Source organism: Schistocerca gregaria, chromosome 4 (assembly GCF_023897955.1).
Source record: "Schistocerca gregaria isolate iqSchGreg1 chromosome 4, iqSchGreg1.2, whole genome shotgun sequence".
Classification (NCBI taxonomy): Eukaryota; Metazoa; Arthropoda; class Insecta; order Orthoptera; family Acrididae; genus Schistocerca; species Schistocerca gregaria.
In genome coordinates this window covers 150654738-150668510 of record NC_064923.1, presented here as the reverse complement: position 1 = coordinate 150668510, position 13773 = coordinate 150654738, and positions in this window count along the sequence as shown.

The following is a 13773-nucleotide window of genomic DNA, read 5'->3' as shown; positions in this document are numbered from 1 at the left end:
CCAAAGAAGCCACGTGTGTGCCTTTGGGGATGGATAGGGAAGTTAATTTACAAATGAGCTGTACTCTATTTCCTGATGTTGAAATTAAGAGGCTGTACATAATTTTCATTTAGATACATAGCTGTGTGATAACAACCCTGGGCACCAACTAAAGGCCTATTCGGGTCCCCGTACTTGGGAATCTTAATGGTGGCCCATAATGTTGAAGCTGTGGGTGTGATATGAACCAGACTTTTAAACCTAAACTTACTAGGGAAAACCTTGGTGGGTTTCAGTACATTTTCCAACTGGTCAACATATTTGGTAGTGGGATCTATCACACTGCACACTGTGACTATCTATGAAAAACTAACAAACTTTCTCAATTTATTGGTTCTTCTCCAAAATGATGACTGCCTTTCCTTTATCTGATGGGATGATTAAAGCTTGGCTGTCTACAATTTTCTGTTTATACTACTAAGCATCACTCTTTCTTGTTCTATACCTAAAGCTCTGCACCCCCCTATTCCATCCTTTGTGGTTTTGTTGAGACTGCAGCTGCTACACCATTATGTTCGGCCTTCATTAGATTAGTCATATCTAAAGCTGCAACTGTATGTGCTATCAACAAAGTAATATGCCGTCACGTCCTGGGACCATGCACATTACATGAAAGACCCTTTCCTCAAAAGATTCATTTCACCCTTGTTAAAAACAATATTAGTGTGGGTTATCTACTCGAGGTGCAAATCTAAAGTGACACCCAGACTGCCCCTCATACTTAACGTCTGTAAGAGTACATCTTAAATTTATTTCCATGGGTGCAAGTAAGTTTATCCGTAAGGAAACTTAAAATAGAATCAATGTGTTCCCTAACCCACTCCCACAGCTGTACATTATAAGTTTAGTTAATTTCAGATGGGTAAGATATATCCCTTCAACACATCTCTTCTTGAGTATAGCTGGCATATTTCCTTTCTCATACAGGAAAATGTATCATCACATAAACAACCAATGGATCAAGCCATATGAAAATGGAACATATTTCTAATATATTTAAAAATCACCCTGCTCTTCAAACAGATTTTATTAAATGAAATATGGGCTTTCACTTTAACCATAGTCTTAATAAAATTCAAGAGACGAAATTAAGCTCACGTAGCTCTGTAAGGCAGTTGATTGCAAATGACTCTGTGGTCAGTTCATCCACTGTTGTGATAGTGTATTTTGTAGCTAGAACTCTGCAAACAGTTGTATTTTGAATCACTCTAATAAGGCCCTGCCAGTTTCATGGCTTATAGCCACATCATCAGGTGCACATCTAAACAAGAAATAAACAGTGACAGCCATTGAATCCCTGTACATCAAAGTAATGTCAGAGTCATAAGCACTTATTTATGAGCCTAGATAAAAATGCTGGTGTACAAACATTAAAACATTGTATACAAAAAGAGGTTGTATCTGCAACTCACGTTAAACAACGAGATCAAGCTCTGGCATGGGGGCACTTTATCTAATTTTGCCTGCACTGCAAGAGCCTAATGGTTCCTTTACCGTGGTTTATTACAGTTTTTTTGTCTGCCTTGTGTACCATTAGGCATTTTATGGTACTATTTTTTTTTCCTTACTGTGCATTTGGTTGTGCCACCACTGTATGCGCAAAATAATTTGCTCTTGTGTTTGGGTGTATCCTCTAAATTTTCCATATGTGGTATCTGTTACTCTTACTTTGCCAAAATTGATGTAATGAAGCTTAAACTTTCATAGTACACTTAACAAGTACAGGGGACATAGTTTTGATTTCTCTTGTCTCACACTCAGTGCATTCATTGCAGCTGGTGGTTACTGCAGTTCACCTGAGTCACTCTGTGTTGTACTGACGTGCTGTTAAGCCTTCTGCCACATTCCTCAATAGCATGTTGCTTTCGGTCCAGAGTGTCACTTCCTCGCTTTTTCCTTGATACATAGCATAGGATGTTTCCCATCACTGATCTTTATATTCATTGTCTACTCGACCTGTGGACATCGTGGTTTTAAATTTGAAAGTTAGACTGTGTATTCTCGATCATGTTGTTTACCATGTTTTAATATTTGTAAGTACAAATGTATTTTTATGTATCCTCATAATTAGGCACTTAAGACTCTGGTATTACTTTGATGTAAAGGGTTTTAATCATTATCGTTGTTTATTTCTTTTGGTTAGATATGCAGATGTTTTCCCTCACCTAACTTTTATCCATTGACTATCCACCCTACAGATATTACAGTTTTAAACATAGAGGTTGGACTTTCTGTATTCTTTGCCTCAGTGTTTACGATGCTTTAATGTTAGTAAGTGCACTTATATTTTTATCTGTGCTCATAATTAGGTGCTTATAACTCTGGTATTACTTTTGTGTAAAGGGATTCAATCACTATTATTGTTTATTTCTTGTTGTTTAGAAATGCACCTTATGGTGTGGCAATAAGCCACAAAAGCAATAGTGCCTTAATAAATTCTTTCAAAATACAGCTGTTTGCAGAGTTCTTGCTATACAATGTACTACCACAGCTGCAGATGCCCCGACCAAGTAGTTGTTTGTAGAAAAAGTGGAATAAGGAATGAACACTAATTTAGAAATCTCTAAATCAAGATTTCTGAACTGCTGTGCTCATGTTTGTAAAATGAAAAGCAAACTTATATTGACCAGTACCATGAAATTTCAAGGTTTTTCTAACAAGTTCAATTTTTCTAAAATCTATTAAATTAGAAGTTATGTTTGTACTGTGTTATGTCTTAGATTTATTAAACTGATTTAGTAAAGGTATTGCTCAAGTGTTTTGACAAATCACTCAGTTGCATTGAGCTCCACACTTGGAAAACTACCCTCAGAACACATTTTCCTCTACGAACTGCAGTTTGACCACAGTAAGTAATCAATTTTTGCAATGTTATTTTCCTGAGAATCACTTAATATTAACTGGTGTACAGTTTACATGTTGTGTGGAGCATTCAGAAATCCTGTCAGTGGACATGAGGGCAAGTATACAAAATCGTCCTTGGTATATATTTTGGCAACCCCATCGAAATGAATGTCAATATTAAGTGACTATTTTTGCACCATTTATTGTAATATTTGTATTAATGAAATGATGTCTGAACAATTATCTTTACTAAAACTGACACTATTGTGAAACTCTTGCCACCACTCCTTTCTTGTAGCCATCTCTATAACACACTGACTTTACTTCTCACCCCTTTATTTTGCACCTTTCTTTTCCTGACAGCTTTGCACTACTTGCTTCATGTTATTTTATTTATTTATTTATTTTGATAGTGCACATTTCCATCACATTTTTGTTACTGTTATTTGACTTTTCTGTCCATAATATAACATAAGTCTCAACATCCTGTCTTTTTTGTTAACAACATGCCAAGCAGTCAGTGAGCTACACTTGTGAATATAGTAGTGGATGAGTGCAAATAGTACCGTTTACATTGCTTTGTAATATATTTTTTACGATTGGGAACATACATAGTGCCGTAAAAATTAATGACAACACATTTGTCCTTTAGTTTCCTAAGGGGCATTGGAGGTGTGAAATGGTACATTATTGGACAGTTTATTTGTGATTGTCTTGTAACATACAGAAGTTTACCAAAGAAAATCATTTTCCTTTAAGAACAAAAAATTGCTAATAAACTGTAGAAGACCTGACCTTTTGCAGAAAGACATTGTATACATACCCAACAATGAGAAGGTTTGTTTTGTTCACTGCCCTTCCAGCCAAATCAATGAATGTGGAACATGAGAAACTTGTATGGAATGCAGTATCTATATTAAGTAATTACCAAATAAGCCACCACATCTGTAGCTAAAGGGCAAACTACACAGATATGATCAAAAGGAATAAAACTATTTTCCAACACAGAAGAAACCATTTCCACAACAATGGTTGCTACATCTGAGCCAGTTCTAAAACGAAAGTAATTGCACTTTCAAAAATAATTCTTGTATTAGAAAGTGGAGTGAAGTGTAAAACTAGGCAAATTGTTAGACTCCACACACAATTTCTATTTGTGAAGGAAAAAGCCTGTCATAATAAGAACAGACAACAACAGAAATATATACTTCTCGTACATGAAATGTGTGTTTACATTCTCTTACTTTCAGCAGAGTAAGCTACAGTTTCACACATATTCGAAAGTATTTCTTAATGAATAATTTGTAGCTTATGTCATTTAATCTGTAAGAATGTTTATACATTTATTCCATGATACCAGTGTCACGACTATGTATTAGACTGTGATTCAGTTCTTGTCTGTGATCACTGCTCTCCCTGTCACTTTCAACTTCTTAGTGTTTCAAACCTCATTTGACACCCTCATTGAGCTGTTAATTTCTGTCTCACCATCTACATCTACATGGATACACTGCAAAACAACACTTAAGTGCCGGGCAGAGGGTTCATCGAACCACCTTTACAATAATTCTGTATTATTCCACTCTCCAACAGCGCACGGAAAAAACAAATACCTGTATCTTTCCATGCAAGCTTTGATTTCCCTAATTGTATTCTGATGATTGTTTCTCCCTGTGTAGGTCAGTGCCAATAAAATGTTTTCAGATTCGGAGGAGGAAGTTGGTAATTGAAATTTCGTGAGAAGAGTTCGCCGCAACAAAAAATGCCTCTTTTTAATGGTGTCCATCCCAAATCCTATATCTTGTCCATGACACTCCCTCTCCCCTACTTTGCAATAATACAAAATGTACTGCTATTCTTTTGAACTGTCTCGATGTACTCTGTTAATCCTATCTGGTAAGGATCCCAGATTGCGCAGCAGTACTCCAAAAGAGGACAAACAAGCATAGTGTAGGCAGTTTCCTTTGGTGATCTGTTATATTTTCTAAGTGTTCTGCCTGTAAAACACAATCTTTGGTTTGCCTTCCTCACAACATTTTCTGTGTGTTCCTTCCAATTTATATTATTCATAATTGTAATTCCTAGGTATTTAGTTGAATTTACAGCCTTTAGATTAGACTGATTTATCATGTAACCTTTTAGCACTCATGTGGATGACCTCACACTTTTCATTATTTAGGGTCAATTTCCAATTTTTGCACCCTTTAGATATCTTTTCTAAATTGTTTTGCAATTGGTTTTGGTCTTCTAATGAGTTTACTAGAGGATAAATGACAGCGTCATCTACAAACAACATAAGACGGCTGCTCAGATTGTCCTGTTCATTGTATCTTAAGTAACACTCTTGGGTGATTCTTACTGTATTTGCTACCAGAATCTGTGTGGCCCAGTGTGTGTGTGTGTGTGTGTGTGTGTGTGTGTGTGTGTGTGTGTGTGTGTGTGTGTGTCTTGTCACTTCTGCCACTTAAGAAATAGGATTTTTCTGTATCTTATTATAATATTTGCTAGGTACAAGCATAATGTCCATAAAACCAACCTCAAGTCTAAGGGACTTCTTGTGTTAAATTTCCTTGGTGTTAGATGACGTTAATACGTTTAAAAACGGAAAACCCGGGATGAAATAATGACAATGTTATGAAAAGAATAGATTGCTACTCACTGTATAGTGGAGATTTTGCGTCACAGACAGGTGCAACGAAAAGACTACTAAACTGTAAACTATTGGCCAGAAGACCTTCTTCCAAGATAGACATCATACATACACACTTTCACGCAACACAGCTTACACACGCTGGCTGTTGGGCTGGAGCTCTTTCTCTTGAATAAATCATCCAATTTTTCTGATATTGTAATGAGTTTTTTGTCTGTGCATATACGTGACCTCTACCGATTTCCAACTGATTCAGATGATTCTTGTAATGTACTTGGAGAGTATCACCCATACCCACAACTTCTAAATGTGTGATCCACAGGAGGTATAACTGGGGGAATAAATTACCACTCGTGCATCATCCACAGGAGGTATAACTGGGGGAATAAATTACCACTCGTGCATCATCATACTTTCACTCCTCAAGACCACTCCTTTATGAGTTTATACCATTAAATGGAAAAGAAAACATATAAAAGAATATTTATTCCTGTGACTGACACACCAAGAGCTTCACAGTTTCTCACAAAGTTGGAGAAGCTATTTATGAATGAAATACTTCTTCATCTTGGAAGAAGAGAGGAGAAGAAGATCAGAAAGAATGAAGAAATACTGGGCCTAAGAAAAGAACAACGCACAAAGAAATGATTGATCCAGCGTTTCCCAAGAGGGTGAAACAAAAGAAGAAGAAGAAGAATGAAATAACTTTAGGTAAATGTCTATGCTGACATTATACAATGTAACAATGAAATATGTACACATGTGATATCATATAGTGCCCAGATTCTGACACTTTTGACCTTGTTTCAGTAGCCTGGAGGCTGCCCCACAAATCCAGCAGTATATAATTGGATGTAAAGTACCTTTGTGGCTCTAACAAAAACTCTTAATAACAAGCAACAGTGTAGAAACATAGATTGCTAATAATGTAAAGGTGAATTGAGTTGCTGACAGGCACAAAAAGACACACTTTAGCTTTAGGCTAAAGCCTTTGTCAGAAAAGGAAAAACACACACACACACACACACACACACACACACACACACACACAGAGCACTTCACATTTGCATTTTATTTTGTATGATTTTTTTATGTACAAATATGAGATAATATGAATACATACATAAAAACTGTTAAAATTTGAACAGTGCTGTCATACTTACAAGTCAGAAAGAAACACAATTAAATTTCTAGTTTTCAAATTTTTTAGGATTCTGGGTCATTATTATTAAGGTAATTAGCTTTGAATCAAACATACTTCTTTCAGTAACTGGTGTGTAGATAATCTTCAGTTGCCTTGCAGATTATCTAATTTCAAGGTAATAACTTACCTCTGTTAACAATAACCCCTCAAGGCAACATGCACCATTTTTTGGAAGTCTAAGATTTCTTAAATATCTTTGTGTTAAGAGGGCAGTGAAGGGTTATCCACAACTTGTACAGAAACCAGATTTCCGTTGAAAGAGTCAGAGAACATGAAATGGAGACAGTGGTTTAGAAAAGAGTAACACAAGGTTGTAATCTAACCACCACATTATTCAATTTGTACATTGAACTAGCAGTAAATGAAACAGAAGAGAAATTTGGAAAGTGAATTAAAGTTCAGGAAAAAGAAATATAAAGTTTGAGGATTGCTGATGGCATTATAATTCTGAAAGAGAAAGATGAGTAATTGAACGGAACAAATAGTGTCTTGAGAAGAGGTTATAACATCATGAACATCAACGAAAATGAAGCGGGTTAAGTTCAATGGGATAGACAGTGTCTTGAGAGGAGGTTATAAGATGAACATCAACACAAGTGAAATGGGTAATGGAATGTAGACTTACTAAATCAAGTGATGCTGAGGGAATTACATTAGGAAATTAGACATTAAAAACTGAAGATCAGTTTTGTTATTTGGGCAGAAAACTAACTGACAGTGGTCAAAGTGGAGAGGACATAAAATGCAGACTGATAATAATAAGACAAGTTTTCCAAAAAAGAGAAATTTGTTGAGATTGATATAAATTAAAGTGTTAAGAAATATCTTCTGAAAGAATTTGGAGAGCAGCTGGCGTTCTAAGGTAGTGAAACACGTATGATAAAAAAGTGTAGGCAAGAGTAGTATGAAAACTCTCAAAATTGCATACAGAAAATGTGTTGACTCCTCAAGAAATCTCCAACAGTGGGAATGTAATCAGTCAACTACTGTTCTTTAAACTGTAAATTCCAATGTTTCTGATGAAGAACAAAACCAGTCAATATGAATATTGAGTGAGAGTAGTCGCTGTCCTAAAAACTTTATGAAGGATAAATGGGGTGGAGGGAGGGGTTAAAATTGCAGAAAACCAAGACATGACAACAGTAAGCAGGTTCTAGTGAATGTAGGTTGAAATAGCTACGTAGAAGGGGCCTGCACAGGACAGACTAATGTGGAGAGCTGCACCAAATCAGACTGAAGAAGAAGACGACAACAACAACAACAACAAAAGGACAGCCAGTGATGATCTACCATCTTCTCCCTGCATATGTGTTGTGCATTTTAATGTACTATGTAGATGAATTTTATTGTGTTTTCAGTTTTGTGTTGATATAGTCTGTTGTTTATCGTGCAATTTCATTGCAGTAGTATGTACTAAGAGGGCAGGCAAACTTTTTTAGCAGCTTAATTAATTAAACAGTTTACTAGTACTACGTTTGTTGCCTGGAGTTCCTTGGCACATTTGAAAGCATGGAAAAATAGCCAAATTTTGAGATCATATAATTTGAAAATTGGTTTAGCTGTACATTGAGTGCATTCTTGTTATACACAGCCCAGTCATAGTAATGTGACTACTGCCTATGCTTGACTTCAACATGCCATAACCACTAAGAGACAGCAAATGGCAGCACAAGCATAAAGCAGGGGGGGGGGGGGGGGGGGGTTGCAGAAGACATTACAGTAGTTGTTGTAATTCAGAAAGAAAGCAATGTATCCTTTTTATTGTGTAATGAAAACTTAAGTACAGCTTAGCAACTGTGGGTAACCGTGTAGTTACATATAAAGTGGTGTGATGTTTGAAATTCAGGCCAAGGGCGGAGGCATTTTCAAAACAGCTAAGTTTGTAAACTGTTCACGTGCCGTCGTGATTAACATATACCATGTATGGTGAAATGGCACTAACCAAAACTGGCACTGAGGAAACTGTGGTGCACCAAGCCATAGATGACAGGAGGGAATGATGGCTGCAGAGATGTTTAAGGGTAAGTAGACATGCAACTGTAGAGTAACTGATCACTCAGATGAACCAAGGGGCTAGCAACAATGTCTCCTCAATGACCATTCAGCGAACATTGCTGCAAATAGACCTCCACAACAGTCGCTTGCTGCATGTACCCATGCCAAGTGCTGTTCATTGGCAACGAAAGCTGGAATTTGCACACCAGTATCTCAACTGGATGTCCAATGAGTGGTGACAGATGTCACTTTCCAGTTGAATCACACTTTGTGCTCCTTCAGACAAAATGCCATTGGTGTGTATGGCGTGAAGTGTTTGAAAGCAAATTCTCTGCCACCAGGAATGAGTGTTACAATCTGGGGAATGTTCTCGTGGCATTCCCTGGGTGGTTCCATCATTCTGGAAAGCTCAGTGGGCCAACACAAGTATGCATCTTCCCTTTGGGGACCATATCTGCCCAGAAATGGAATTTATCAATGAAAATATTTTTTGAAAATATAATGTAACTGGGTAAATAAAAAAATCTACTCACCAAGTGGCGGCAGGAGAAGACACATTTATAGGTATTAACGTATATAAAATGTATTAATCAGCTGCATTGGCAAGGCTATGACTGCCTAGAATCATGCCATGAAATGAGGCACATTTTTGTTCGACATTTTTCCCACCATACTTAAAACAGCTTTCCATTGCCCTCCCAACTGCCGTAAAATCCTTGCAAGACCCTAGGCTCTTTCTGCACCCATTTCCGTACTCTGTGGCTTCCATCCCTGTGACTGTCCCCGCCATAAGACTTGCCCTACGCACCCTTCTTCCACCATCCCTGCAACTGGCAAAACACATACTATCAAAAGGGATAGCCACCTTTGAAATGACTCGTGTCAAATACCAGCTGTTGTGAAAACACTGTTCGGCCTTGCACATCGGCTTGATTAAGTTATCCTTTATGGGAATAGTCGGAGGGTGTATATTGGCAACACGCAATATCCTATTGCAGAGCATGCTCCACAACTTAACAGTCATTATGTCAATGCCAGTTTCACCACACATGGATTGTTCACCCAGACACCAGTTTCCGGAGGTCTGGTGTTACAAGTCATTAGTTCTAATCTTCCACTTGGCCTTAATTTATGTTAATTTTTTTGGTCTCAGCACTTCTTCACTCCCATTTAGTTTTCTATATCTTTCATTTTCTGACCTGTCTTATTTTCCCTGACCTCTCTCCACCCCTCCCCTCCCATCTCTATCACATGCAGTGCACTTAGCTTCCCACTCCTATTAACTCATGCACCATGTTTTTGCAGTAATCTCTGTCTTAAGTGCTACCCTGTCTTCCACCTTTAAGCTCTCAGGTTTCCATATCTCCATCTGGTGCAGTCCCCAACAAACAATATATTCTCCTCATCCCGCCTGATAAATCTCCCCTGACCCGTTGTTATGGGTGACTTTTCAAAACTCTCCTCATTACCTAAACCTCACCAGATTTTTTTCTGCACCCCTCTTGCTTCTGCTTCAACCTTTCTGCCAGGAGGAGGATGCACCGGCCCCAAAAGCTTGCAAATTTTAATATCTTTATATTTGTGTTTTCCTCCTGCCACTTTGTGAGAAGCTTTTTTTTTCATTTATCCAATTACATTATATTTCCAACAGGTTCCCCCCCCCCTTCCCCCCCCCCCCCCCCCCCCCCCCCCCCCACAGGGCACCTACCAGCAGGGCAGGACAATGCAACGTGCCAGACAGCTCGCAGTCTACATGCATGGTTCTAAGAGCACCAGGATGAGTTTACAATACTCTCTCTGCCACCAAACTATCTGGATTTAAACCCAACTGAGAATCTGTAGGACCACCTAATTGGGCTTTTTGTGCCATGGGTTGTCAACCGAGAAACCTAGCACTCCACATACCTCTTGATACCTTCCAGAAGCTCATAGATTCTCTTTCTGCACATCTTGCAGCAGTCCATGCTGCAAGAGGTGGGTATTCAGGCTTTTGACACTTGGTCACATTAATGTGACTGGACAGCGTAGTCTGAAATTAGTGGTGATAATGTTTATTTCATTCTGAAATAAGTGTAGTCGGTACCAGATTTGTTGTCCAGTGGTTTCATAAATTATGGAAAAATGATCAAAGTAAAACTTTAGTTGGGAAATCATAAAGCACTACACAAGTGGTAAGTATATCATTTCTACAGTAGTGTTGCTAAAAACTATCACATTCAAATCAGTGACACTGCAATTGACCTGTGTTATAAATACATGACAGTTGACTGCATGGTTGAGAGGAGGGTTGTAGTTGGTTCTGTGAAAGAGAGATGACAGCTACGAAAAGTCAGCTTGGTCCTTTGAGCTGAAAGTAACATTTACTGAATGGAATGTAGTGGAGCCTCTCATACGTAGATTGGACCAAGTCAAACTGGAACAGAGTCGGCTAGATGGTTAATACATTGTTTCTCTCCCATTTTTCATGGAGTGGCAGAGCACTTCAGAAACAGCGGGGAGAATATCACAATTAAATTTGCGGATCATGCTGTTGCAGTAGGAGAAAACTTCAACTTGGCATGTATAGAATGGGAAAATCATTTAAGTAAAATTGGTTCCACAGAAAGGGATTTGTGTGAGATTGTTATGAATGTGTTGCCTAAAAACTACTTTGCGCAGATAGTTAAAGGACTGACACATGATGGCAATGTCTTAAGACTACCTAGTAACTAACAGACCTGAACCTTTTGGATTAGTTAACATCAAGGAATGTATCAGTGATCATAAAAACATGATAGTGTTTATGACTAAAGATATCACAGGAACTGCTAAGAAAGCTAGGAAAATATTTTTGCTCAGCGAGGGTGACACAACACAAACTGGTGCTGCTTTTCATGTTGGCAACCTCCGGAACAATTGCACTTTTCTTTTTCCATGTGCCTGGGCCTTAACTTTAGCCCAGTATTCCCACATTGTCTCCTGTATGTTGTCCCTTCCTTGCTTCAGCCTATGTTTTCCAGTTTTTGCTTTTGGCTTTGCCCTGGATATCAAAGTGCTCTTGGACTTTCTTCTTGAGTGGATATGGTTGCCTTCCACTGTTATCCCTGCTTCTTGCTGGTCTTTTTCTGTCTTGGTAAACTGTGCGTCCATATGTAATGAAAGAACCAACTACTCAACCCCATAGGTTCATACAGACAATGTGGTGACAAACAATAATTCTCCTCCTTCAAGTGGTATGTGTGATCATACATGTGTGTGGATTTCATGGTTGTTTCTCTTGAATTTACCACTTTCCTTAATTGGGCCTGGTATTTTCCTCAAGGTCTGCCTCTCTCGTATCATGACATTAGTTGTTATTGCTAACCACTCTCCTAGATATTTAAACTTCTCCATACATTTGATATCCCCGTCTTCTAACTGTAGCACTCTGGGTGGTGATTTCGTGTTTGTAATAAATTCAGTTTTATCAAAGAAGATTTGTAGTCCTGCTTTTGCAGCCATTGTATCACATACATATTATTGTGTAGAATAGAGCACCAACAGTCCTGTTGGTGCTCTATGCAGACACTAGGCCTGTACATAGTAACAATGCAGTATTATTCTGGAGAGTCTGTTAAATTCCTGGATGTCTAAAACAACAATGATCTTCTGTAACATTTTGAAATATCCAAACAATGGAAACTTCAGGTTGGAAAATCAACAATATTAGGAAAAGGATAGTTTGCTGCGCACAGCCGAGATGACCCATTGAATTTGCAGGCAGGCACAGTGGAAAGATTGTTACACATTGTAGATTTCAGCCAAACCCATCTACTGCCACATCGTGCACACATGAGTGCTAGCACTAGTAGCTCCAATGGAAATTGTTCATGATATATACAAGATAACTGAAGAAATTGACTTCACAAGGCCACAGTCCCTTGCATAGATTGTAAAAGTTCACCATCATCTTATAATTTTCTATTGTTATTATATAACAACATTCTTTGCAGTCATGTGCTTAAATTTTTTTTGTGCAGTAGCTAACTCAGTGACAAGGAGTGCCGTTCAACCACTAGATCGGTGCACCTTTCCTGTGCTCTTTTTGACTGTGTCTTTAGTGAGCAAAATATGAGCTTACCCAATATCAAACCATTGCTGTTGTCTATAGGAAGGTTGCAACACAAGAAGACTGTAATGAAATGCAGGAAGACATACAGAGGACTGACAGTTGGTTCAGGGACTGGCAGCTCACCATGAACGTAAATAAATCTAATGTATTGCACACGAATGGCCAGAGATATCCATTACTGTTCAATTATGCTGTCGGCAACAATTTGCAGGAAACAGTAACTACTACAAAATACCTATGTGTAAGCATAGTGAGTGAGCTAAAATGGAATGACCACATAAAACAAATATCATAGTAGGAAAAGCAGATGCCAGGCTGAGGTCAATTCAGAAAATCTTAAGGAAATGTTATGCATCCATGAAATGAGTGCTTACAAAACACTCATTAGACTGATTCCTGAATATTGTTCATCACTGTTGGCCTCTCACCAAGCGTGGTTAAGGTGAAAAAAGAAACTGACCATTTTATCACAGGACTCACTGCTCAGCGCAAGAGTGTTATGGAGATGCTCAACAAATTCCAGTGACAGATGCTACAAGAGGGGCATTGTGCATCATAACAGGTTTACTACCAATATTCTGAGAGAGTACCTCTGAGGAAGAGTCAGGCAACACTACTTCCTTTCACATATGTTTCGTGAAATGGGCTGCAAATTTCTAACCAAGACAAGATGATCAGATAAATTGGAAGTCATATAGAACATTACTGATATTCATTCCTCCCACACACCATCTGTAATGAAACAGAGAAGGGGGAAAAAGATAGTGGTACCAGAAGTGCCCTCTACCACACACTGAAAGGTGGCTTTGAAGTTCAGGTGCAGATGTAGACTGTGGTGAAAATTTATAACTACAGATTTCGGAACACTAAAGACCAGCTCATAACATGCAGTGCACGAGCTTTTTACATAGGAGGGTGGTCATACCCACATTGAATCTGCTTGGCAGATTA